Source organism: Chrysoperla carnea, chromosome 1 (genome assembly GCF_905475395.1).
Source record: "Chrysoperla carnea chromosome 1, inChrCarn1.1, whole genome shotgun sequence".
Classification (NCBI taxonomy): Eukaryota; Metazoa; Arthropoda; class Insecta; order Neuroptera; family Chrysopidae; genus Chrysoperla; species Chrysoperla carnea.
Window position 1 is genome coordinate 75,513,751 of NC_058337.1, and position 12,431 is coordinate 75,526,181.

Here is a 12,431-nt window from a genome sequence, read left to right on the forward strand (position 1 = left end):
CAACCAGTAATTAATTTTTTGTTGTTACCGCGGAAATCGAACCCGACACCCTAGGCATACTGCATACTGAATTTGTTACGCATTAACGAACTGAGCTCCTACGGTCCACATTTATTTTCTTAATCAAACAACAAATGGCATATAAAAATCGCAAATCTCTCTAAGCTGTAAATTTTACTGTACCTTCAAAGTATATTTTAAATAGTGAGAGCGCACACGTGTCTTTGAAGCTTCTCAACCATCTGGATAACGTTTTCAATTTTGCGGAAGGCTAATTTTTCAATGTAAAATGTCACCTTAAAATTGAAAATAAATTTACGGAAACATTAACCGCAACAACAAAATAATTCTAACACTTGTGTGATGTGTATACAAAATTAAAATTAATAATCATAAAATAATAATAATTAATACCTGAATAATAATTAGTCGGCAAAATCATTAATTACATTAAAGTTGGCAGACAGTGTATATACCTACATATACGTAGGTATATAAAATCATTACGAATTCATGTCACATAAAAGCGGCAAACGAATGTTGTGTAGTAATAATATGTGGATATAGAAGCAGGCAGCAGTAAGTATAATATGCTTTCCGCGCGCTATATAAGTCAGAACATGTAGGTAGAGAATACATCATCATCCAACTGACTGATGAGACAGATGGATGGACAAACAGTGTAAATAAGACAAAGAAAAATGTATGCAAAAAAATCCGATAAAAATTGCAATATGATATACAAATATGCCAGGAATTGGCTAAATATTGAAAGAAATAAGAACAAATAAAATTAAACAATTGAAAGTTGAGTTAATTTTTAAAATACCCTGTAAAGACAATGTTGAATATCTGTGCTTGCATTGTTTTTATTAAATAAGAGAAGTTAAAACAAATTTCAGTCAGACTTGCAGTTTTAAAAAGTTTTTTAAATTGTTTTTCGAAAATCTCCCACAAGACTCATTTGTTGCTACCTACTAATTTTCAACTCTAGCTTTTGTAGTTTTGGATAAAATTGACGCCAAAATTTTCCGTTAATTTGCTCCCCCACGGGAAAGCAATGATATTTACAAAAAAATGTTTTAAACAAAAATTGTTAATTTTTTATAGTAATATATTTTTAGGAACATATTTTATATTTTTCAAACTTTTCTCCTCTCTATCTCTAACGGCTCGCAAAAGACCTAATGGACCTATGTTTATTTATGAACTCAAACTCATTTTTTATATTCTGAACACGCTCTAAAAATTTCAACTCGATATCTTTTTTCGTTTTTGAGTTATCATGTGGATACTGAACGTTACAAACTGGGGGTTGAGAGATGATAAGCTTTCACCAAAATACGAAAAAGGATCGCTAGATGTTAAGGATTTTTCATTAGATTTTAACCAAAAACATATTTTTTAACACCAAATTAAGATTTATAACATCTCTAGACTCAATGTTCAAAACTTGTTTATTTCTTATTTTCATATAAGTTTCGTAAACTATAGAGTATAAATTATGGAAAACTTAGGCCTGTAGAGTTTTCCGCGGCGCCCTATCAATGCTACTCTCTTTTTATTACATTCTCACAATCAGAAATGTTCTGTTATAGCATTCGAAATCATACAAACTCCCCTTCCAAATATTTTGAAATGGACAAAGAAAGATTGTGGAATGTGGAATGTCTTTTCTATCTAATATAGACATACAATAATTTTTTTTTGTCTTTCTCTTGATAAATATATTCTTGAATTGTGTCTTCATGGATAAGTAATGAAATATTCATGGCACGAATACACTTCTATTACTGGACTCATTACCAACTTCGACAATACAATTCTTTTTTCATGTTATTATTGAAAGCCCACAATAATAATACTAAGTGTAATAGTAAGTGTGGTTCATGTAGCATATAGTCAGTCTGTCTGTTAACAAGTCTGAGCGCCTCAAAATCAACCCACAACTACATATCTAGACAATTATCATGATCATCAGAAATTGTATATGAGAATTTGTTTCCTGTTTTTGAAGTAGTATAGCAAAAGATATATCGGGCCGGTGTTTTAATTTTACGTACTTAAAGAATAAATTAAAATTTAAAGAATTAATTATTTGTTAATAAATGTATTGTCATTCTCTCTCATTTAATTATCAAATACAAGTAAGTTTATGTCACTAATTCTTCGCATATAAATTTCAAGTCACTGTCCGATAAAAAAAGCTTAGTTTGAATTTCAGGTAAATGTTACAAATTATTTTGGTTTCGATATTAGTGCCTGTTTAATACGATTGTATCTTAAGCCATAGATCAGTACTGATAGTTCTTGGTTGATAGAAAATTAGTGATTTCAATTTAATTTCCAGGGATAACAAACGAACCGCACACGAGGTGGCAATAAAATTAGACTTAAAAGATAAAAACTGAATCGTTATGCGTTCTAAATTAATTTCATTTCGATGAACTTAGTTTTCATGACTTTTTCAGCGCCGCTTACTCCAACTATAATCATTTTATGGGTAATAATACGGTTAGCAAATATCATTATTCTACAAGCGAGTGGTTTAATACAACAACATATCAGTAATCGTCAATAGATGCAGTACATAGGAATGTATATATGCAACCCTTATTACTTCATCAGTACACCAGTAATTACACCAGCATTACAGATTGAATTCAATCCAGTCTAATGCGCGTGCACTGCATTAGTAAATTTAGTAATATAGGGTGGAAAATTAGTACCTATCCGCATAGTAACAACACTGCAGTGTAGGGACTTTTAAGTGAGTAGTTACAAGATTATATCTAGAAACATCATCAACCTAACCTAACATGTCATCAACTTACGAGAGTTGATATTACAAATTGACATTAAGTACATACAAATTATCATATTTGCTACGAGAATGAGAGAAGAAAAAAAATATTAAAAAATACATATCAAAGTGATAAGTGAAAAGCTTTAGAAAAGCTTTAATATATATGAACATACTACTTGTGTCGTGAGATATGAAAAATTATAATTATTGATAAAACTTTTCAAATTAAATAAAGATTATAGTTAAAAAGAGCTTTAAACATTATATATTATAATATAGATATACATACGTAAATGATAAGTTTTATGCTTTTTTTTCGTATGAAAAAGCTCAATATCGAGAAAGTTTGATGTAAAAAAAGCTACAATAAAAAAAACAAGAAAAAACACTAGATAAGAAAACTACGCCAGAATTCTGAAGAACTGTTTAAAAATATAATTTTAAGGGTTTTAGTTTGTTATGGGCCCATCAAAACTTGAATTATTTTCTGTAGAATGCTCCAAAAAATTAACTTAGTTCCTTCATTCAGTTCCCCGTTCGCCAAATTCATCTTGCCTTACTTTCTTCTGTCAATTATTTCTTGAAATATCTAATTACTTCTTCAAGTAAATACGTATCTAATTAATTCTTCTCTCAAGTAAACAATCCAGAAAGAATTAATATATTTAGATCAAAAATTTTTATACGGACAATACTGAATTGTCAACATAAACACCATAAATTTCACCAATTGTTAAGATATCTTAAATGTTACAAACCATTTTAACACTAACCAATAGAAATTGTTTACATGTAAAACCAGTGCTTACTGTATTAGTTTTTTCTGTAAGGCGAAAACGGGAACAAGAGTAGTAACACAATGAGGTTAGACATTATTGGGTATGCGTTTAATTGGATTTTCCATTTGACCATTTGCGTAAATTAACTAACTCTATTGTCTGTATTAAACAAGGAAACGTGCAGCTATTGGTAGCTTTATTTTACGCATACACACAATATACATAGTGGTTACACCATATTCTGGGGAAAAAAGAAGAAAAAACGGAGAAGAAAAAAACCGTTTCATTGCGTATATATATTTAACAATTATAAAGATTTATTGTAAAGTAACGTGAGATAGGAGACAAATACGATTGAGAGAAGATATAATGTGTTTTTCTTTGTTTAGAATGTTTTTTATCTTCGTTTGACCATTATATTAAATGATGCACATCCCTATAATAGTTCATATAAAAACTTTATGTTACGTAAATATTTTCGATTTATTGTTCATTTATCGAAAATATTTTAAGTTTTATGAGCCTTGTCATAATATTTAGTCAGTGTCATAATTCGTGTTTATAATTTTTTCTCCAATTATAGCTGGTTAAAATATGCATCAAATCTTAAGTTTCGTTAACACAAAAAAAAAATATATTTAATACTTACGAACGTAGAAACTTAAAGTAAAATTTCACGACACTCACCTGAAATAAGAAAAAATAAGAATTAGAATAATTTAAAAATTATAAATGTGGTTATTTTAAGCTAAGATATGGTTGATATATTTTGAAATGTCAACCTAATAAAATTATGCTAATGATGGAAGAGCTTTTATTAATGATGGAAGAAAATTTATTAAAGTATTAAGATACAGATTTTCAAAAGCAAAATTTGGAGGGACTGCAGACAAAGCTTTAAAAATGTCAAAATCAGGCAAGTTTTTAATTTTGGGTTGTGGAAGTTTACTGCTTTGTTATATGTAGCTCTGCATTGATTATTTTCGATTAAAGATGGACATTTTCTTAAAAGCATCCAATTATTTATAGAATATAGTTATAGTGCTCTCGGTACCAATCACAAACACATTATTAAAAAATTCTTATCGACCTAAATGATGTTTAGCTCAAGTACTTTTTCCTTCCTTTAACAAATGTTTTTTCAGGAGTTTCAAACGAACAAAATATTGTGTTTTCTCTCAAAAAACAGAATAAAGAACCTGGTTGTTCAACACATACTTAAACTGAGTGTCCGTCATATACTATACTCTAAAAATTGCAATTCTCAGCTAATGAATATTTATCAATTTTAAGCTTGGTGTAATTGAATAATTTTTACGGGCTTCATAGTTTTAATAGGACAGAATTGTAAGGCTGGTAAATCTAGACGTGAATTTATCAATAACAGATGCTGACAAACAGACATATTATAGTTAGTAAACTCCAGATTTCACAATTTACGTGTAACACATTTTCATTTTCAACGAGTTTCAGCATGTTCATGATAAAGAACTTTAATACCTTTAAAGATATTTTAAAGGTCTTATTAAATTTGTCTTCAAAACTATCAAAATTTATTCAAAAAGACTTTATTATGTTATCAAACATTAATAATTAATCCGAAAAGTTTTAACTTTTTTTTTTTAAAGACCAGGTACTTTATTTATTTTACATACCACACTGTCGTTTTTGCTTACAATGAAAATTTTTTTTAAAAATGTAGACATAAAATATGTCTAAAAAGTTTTTCCCATTCATAATTTATTAAATTACGTTGTTTTTGTTGTTGGTAAATAAGAAATTTGAATATGTTCTTCGTATTTTTATTTTTTTTATTCTTCATTATTTGTGTTTTGTTGGAACAAACAACGGGTGCGATGGTAGTGACTCACTGGATAAGTTGGTTTTCTTTTTTAACCCCCGACTTAAAAGAAGGTTGTTATAAGTTTAACGTGTCCTTTTATCTGTATATCTGTTTGTCTATTAATGATATCGCTACTCCTAAGCGGAGTAACCGATTTTTTTGTTTGAACGGTTATTTGATCGAGTGTGTACTTAACTTAAAAGATATCGTAGCTCGTATAAGGATAAACCGATTTTATTATATTTGTTGTTTTTTGCAATTTGATTGTGAGTGTTCTTAGCAATGTTTAGTTTAGGATTCCGTACCAGAAACTACTAGAAAAGAAGCGATGATTTTCAAAAGGCGAAGAAGGTTTTCTTGTAACATTGCCCGAAACACTCTCGATCAAATTACCTTTCAAACAAACAAAAAATCAAAATCGGTTCACCAATTAGGAGCTACAACGCCTTTTACAAGTCGTTTAGACCTGATTTTATGTCGGGGGTTTATTTAAATTCATTATTGAGTATTATTATAACATTTTGTGTGTGTTATCTCAATTCACAAACGCTGTTATTTAGAAAAGAATTATTTATTCCCCGTTTTTAAGTAAGTAAGGATGATGATGGTTTTTAAACAATGCACGTAAAATGATCTTTAAAACTACTGTTAAGCTTTACACAAACGTACATCGGATACTAAACATGTTTATAGTTCATTAGAAGGTAAATATGCAGCAATACTATAGGTACCAATTAATTTTTACAGAGATACTTTGAAGATAACCATTCCGAATTTAATATTTGGCACATTAGTAAATTATAATAAGATAATATTAAAGAGTTAAATTTTCAAAGAGCTTTTTTTAGTTTGCTTGTTATAAAACCTAAAGAAAATCGAACCACGAACTATTCTTTATCTAATTAAACTGTAAGATATCCAGTAGCTGTAGGATTGTCTTACTGATGTGGGATCCAATTCTAGACAAAGTTATTGATTTTTTAATAATCTATCCTGATTATGAAAAATATATTATAATCAGTTGTTTGCACACTCAGGTATGTTTTTTTTGGCTTTTAAGGGTTTTCCTTCTTTTTAAGGGAATTTCTGAAAAATTCATTTTTGTAATGTGTGTATAAGTAGGGAAGCGGTATTTGAAGTTGCTCAAGAAGTTCTGGAAATTTTTTATTGGAGAGTTTCCGGGTATTTTTCGCATTCTGGCTTAAATTTTTTTTTCTTTCTCTTTTTTAAGAAGTACTTATCGCGATATATTCCTGTAAATATAGATTAGTTTTTAGAATCCTTGATCTACTTTCCAGCAATAATTTACAGAAAACTAACAAACTAAGAGGAAAATGAAATTGTCAACGCACTAAAAACATCACATCAAATCACATCAAAAAATTAAGAAGAAACCCAACCAATATGTCATAGATCACCATCTTACTCAATACTCTTCCCTCTCCAGCTTACGAGACATATTTTATAAATATCGACAAAGCTGTTTCATTATATTTCCAGGAGACTACTTTTTTTTAAATCGTAAATTCGATGTATACAGAATCACAATCAAAATGGCAAACAGAAAAAAAGAAATAAGAAATATCAGGACATACTACTAAAAAATATAAAAAAAATAATTATCAATGGATAGAAAAAAAAAATTAATATATGAATAAATTGTTTTTGTCATTTAAATTAACTGCTTTTGTGAAATTGTTTAGCTTCCGCCATGTGTGCAAGGATTTTCTAGGTCTCATTAAAAGGCATTACCGCCCGATTATATGAACAAAATTACTGGAACGACATTTTTACAAATTTGATCAATTAATCGTCAGATCTGTGAATAGTTTGACTTTCAGTGTTTGTAAAACTCTCTGTATAGTATGTGTTTCCATTGGATTTTGTAGTTTTATATAAAGCTTTAAACTTGCAATATTGTGGTTGCAGAAACATATCGCTGTTGTATGTTAAAACTCATTTAATTTTATATATATAATATACAGAATACCAATGTTTTGTGAACTTATTATTATTACTACAATGGCTGTGATATTGTTTATACGAAAAACGGAACGACGAAACGAACAGGAGAGAAAAACAGATAAACTTTAAACTCTAAACCAAGAAATCCTATTCTGCGAGTATAGCTCGGTAGTACACTTTGCACTGTTTATTAAATATCCTTATTTATTTTATAAATTCATAGTTAAACCAATTTTTAAACTTTTAATTTGTTCATTTATTACTCTTTTACAATTTTGCACACACACACTAGTCAGATAAAGTTTGAATTACTACTGCTATTCTAATTTAGGTTTGTTTCCAAACACATTTCGAAATAGGTCGATTCATCAATGAAGTTATAGATTAATAATGATGTAAGAAATAATTTGTGGGAAAGTTATTTTGCAATACTCTGTTTCTTAATTTTGCCACAATGTGATATGCTAATATAAAACAGAGATACCAATACAGAAAGTACCAATAAAAGATATCATTCACGATTCTTCCTGCTAAATTTTCTTGATGCGGTAGCTTTGAATCGTAAAAAGGTAACACTACTTTTCCAGCTAGTCCAGTTCTAAAAGATACTCCATCAATCGATTAAAAGAATAACTAATGTAGTTTTTGGCATTTTGACATCTATGAAAACATTATAATTGAACACCTGTTGGTTAAATATAGTTAATTGGAATCATTAATACAATATAAAAGGCTTTCGGTACGATATAAATGTCATCTTCTTCTTCTTATTGAGTAAGATTTGCTTGGCATTTTTTTATCGATTAAGAAATACAATCCGGAAATAAAATAATTTGATAAAAAAAACTCTATCTCAACACGTAGCACACTCATCCAATAATATAACTTTACAACGAAAGCTTAATTTTGATTAACAATAGTAGATTCGTACTATACTAACTTTAAAAAAAAACCCTACACAACCTCTCTTCATCGGCTACGAAATAATACATGAGACATTAAAAAATTTACGACGTTAAGTAGTCAAAATATAATACGTTTTGTTCTTTTTTAAATAAAAGCAAATTTCAAGCAGGTAAGAAATTAACATATTTGATGAAAAAATTTCTTGTATTCTAATCAAATTACCACAAAGCACTTTTGTGGCATCAGTCGTCGGATAGTTAGACAAACGAAGGGCATAAATAATATATACATTCAAGCTGTCATTATAAATAATATAATATTCTATCTGACAGGAATTACTATAGGTATCTTATCAAATATCTAAACGTTTTACTGCAGTTTATTTTCTATGTGTGCACAAATATGTAATAAGATGTGCTTTTATGCAAGAAATTCCCGTTCTTGTCGATCAAATATTTTCTTCATATAGACACAGTTGTACACATTTATAAAGTTATATGTAAGCCGACATCGTTTTATGTACAAAATGTAGCAAATTTTGCTTCCAAAATTAAAAATTCAATCCACAATTTAAAAACATATCCAAATGCAGTTTATTATCAAGGATTGTGCATAAATTAGGAAATATAATCAGGTTCCACTGCATGAAATTTTTGAAATTGGACTATACATATAATGTCAAAACAGTAGATAATTCTAACTCTAATAAAAACCAGAGGCTACTCTCACAGGTATAGGAGTACAAAATATAAAAAATATTTTGTGTATGTTTTTGAGCTGATTTCATAGCATCAACTGAGATCAGGAGGCTCAAAAAACCTCTAATATATCAATTTAGGGGGAAAATTATGCGCAATTATTAATGTGTGCCATTTTAAACTTAATCTGTAAAAGAGCATTTCACCTTGTATCTCTATTTATAGTACCATCATAGAAAGTCTCAATAAAGCTGACTAGAAGTTTTTAAGGATGAGAATGAAATAATACATATTATATATAATACGTTTGGAAAAAGACGTATCTTTGTCTTACACTACTGTACACAACGTTAGTAAGACAATTATCTCATGGGACAGGTTAGCATAACTTGTAACCTTCGATTATGGTTTCTTTATTTATTGAAGTGGAAATATTTGTAATGGTTATTATTTGTTACGACGTGAAACAGTGTTGTACTAACACAAGTATCATCAAATAAAATGGCTTAGAATGGGGTAAAGAATACATTCTACAATTTTGTAGACATTATAAGTTACGAAACCGGTAAAATGGTTTGGTTCTTATTACTTGAACAATTTGCGTCTATTGCTTGCGATATTCGCGAGTATTCTAAAAAGCAATAAATACAGGAAGGAATATTCATTTAATCTATTCAGACTTTCAGATTTTGGGCTAAAATGAAAATCGAAAATTTTGATATTATAACCACGTTATGGCCCCTAAAATTTTATACCCGTTATTTTTATTGAGTCAATGAAGATACGCAGATACCACGTATTCTAATCCTGACTCGAGGAGCAAAGCAAAATTAAAATTATACTCATTAAGTACTTGATCAAAGCAACACCACGTTTACCCTACATAAAATACATAATATTATAGAACGATATGAACCCAGCTCTAGCACAACATAAGCGAACCGAACCATACTATTTAGAGGTTAACAACAAAAGAGGACTTCTTCATTTCATCTAATGCACTTGAAACTTATTATATAAAGATGAGTATGTATGATATTCATTATTATAGATACAAGAACTAGTCAGTAAAGAGATGGTTTGTGCAAAAATTACCATTTTTTTGTATTTTTTATATTATTAGTACCTAGTATTACTACTAGAACTAGAAAATGTGATGATCATGATACAAACAAAATATCTCATTACAAAATGAACTGTTTTATAACAACAATGAACTACTTACGAACAAAAAATTAGTGCAGAGCAGAGCAACTTTCATTACAATTCTTCATAATTAAAACTTTGTTTTTTAAGCAAAGGCCACAAAGAGGGTTTTTATAAGTTTGACCGCTGTCTGTGTAAACGGACAAATCGATTTTTTGTTTATTTGAAAGGTAATTTAATGTAAAGTGTTGATTTAATGTAAAGTGTTGATTCAAGAAAATCAGTTTAGTCTAAATAAACATTGAGATGTCATTATATTTAGTACTGTTTTATAGCCATTTCCTATATTGTACCCAGACAAAAAAAGTTTTGCAGTAGAAGGGTATTTACTGGTTTCTGGAAACCAACTCATTCCAAATTTAACAAATAAAAATCAATTTAAACCCATTTAAAACAACACATGCAATACTAATAATCATATAATGTATCTACTTATAACAAGGCAAAGGTACGATAATGCCGCCATTTTCAGCCAAATAAGTTTAATTCCTATGTTAGTACAAAATGTACATTCAACCGTAGATTTATGATGAGAATGTATATGGCCGAGCCAAAAATTACCTTTTTTCTCCTAAAATGATCACTTCACTTAACCACAATCAAAGAGATAGTACATTTATTTATTTTTGAATTTTAAGGAAAAGTAACAAGAAAAATCGAAAATATTCAATATATTATTACTTTGATTTATATTTTGACCAAGAACTGGTTTAATCAGAAATTAAAGCCAATAAAACTAACAAAGGTTAATAGAGAGTAAACAGTTGAGATTGATAAACTGTTGAGTTGATGATATTTAATAAAATGAATCAATTTCTGAATTCTAAGTAACAGTCCACCACTAATAAGAAAGCAGACAAAGAGAAACGATATCACACAAATGTATTTTAATAATATATTAGTAGAATTCTTTTTCTTGTGACTTACTCAATTATATTTTTTGTTTAAATAATTTATTTCAACTAATTTTATCAAATGTTCTTTACTTCTTCCAGAGAAAAAACAAGGAATATTATGATTATATTTTCTACAAACTCATCTTAAAAAAAGTATTTAAATAATGAATATTTCTATTTTTCCTTTTCTTTTCCATTTTAAAATGCAGTCTATATGTTTTCAATTTGACATGCAATATTTCACGACTCAAAATGACCACTTTAAAGTAGCCTTAACAGACATACAATGTATACTCTATCTTACCAAAAATTATTGAGTCTTTTTTTAACCGTTTCAAAAATTGATTTTTTCAAAACAGACAGAAAGAATTTCTTAACGAAATAATTTTTTTATTGAATCAGAAAAATTCTTGTTACAATACATTGCAACCATTTTACATTAATTTTGAAACGTATTTAAAGAGAGTCAGGGATTCAATCAAAAACAAGTGAAAACAAACAATTGATTGAGTTAATTGTTGAAATACCATGTATAGACAGTGTTGATGAAGCCATCGTTGTTTTTTGACGTCACGTTAATAAAAAAAGATATCCACTTTTAAATAGCTACACACACACTGATATTCCCATATTAATGCTTACTATAAAATTTGCACCTAATTAACGCCCCAGTGGGTAAACAATGATGTTTACAAAAAAAATTTTCAAACAAAAGTTGTTTATTTTTTTATAAAGAACATTTTTTATAACTAAACTTTTGTTCTATCTCTAACGGTTTACAAGATGGGTCCTGCGGACCCAAGACCCAATTGACCCATATTGCTCATTTACGAACTTGACCTCAGTTTTTAGGTCTTGAGTACGCTATAAAAATTTCATCTTGATATCTCTTTTCGTTTTTGAGTTATCGTGTCCACAGACGGACGGATGGACGGACGGACGGTCGGACGGTCGGACGGACGGACGGACGGACGGACGGACGGACAACCGGAAATGGACTAATTAGGTGATTCTATGAACACCTATACCAAAATTTTTTTCGTAGCATGAATATTTTTAGGCGTTACAAACTTTGGACTAAACTTAATATACTATGTATATTTCATATATACATGGTATAATAAATTAAACAGAAGTTGCAGAGTTTGATTGGGACATCCTGTTCTAACATCAGATTGGCCCTAGATCTTCGGGTCGTTTTAATAGCCAATTTAGATCCTAAACGGTAAGAGATAGAATAACACTTGAAATTAGAAAGTTGATTCTCATAAAAACGAACATTTTTTTTATTTTGCAATTTTTTCGAAAATCGAGAGCTTTAGGAAATGCGAC

At 29.0% G+C, this 12,431-nt stretch overlaps 1 protein-coding gene across 5 annotated transcripts in view; it reads right to left on the reverse strand.

Annotated features, from left to right (window-relative positions):
* LOC123290726 (muscleblind-like protein 1) overlaps positions 1–12,431 on the reverse strand; it is a 616,529-nt gene that overhangs the window by 312,310 nt on the left and 291,788 nt on the right. The gene's annotated exons all lie outside the window — the stretch shown is intronic.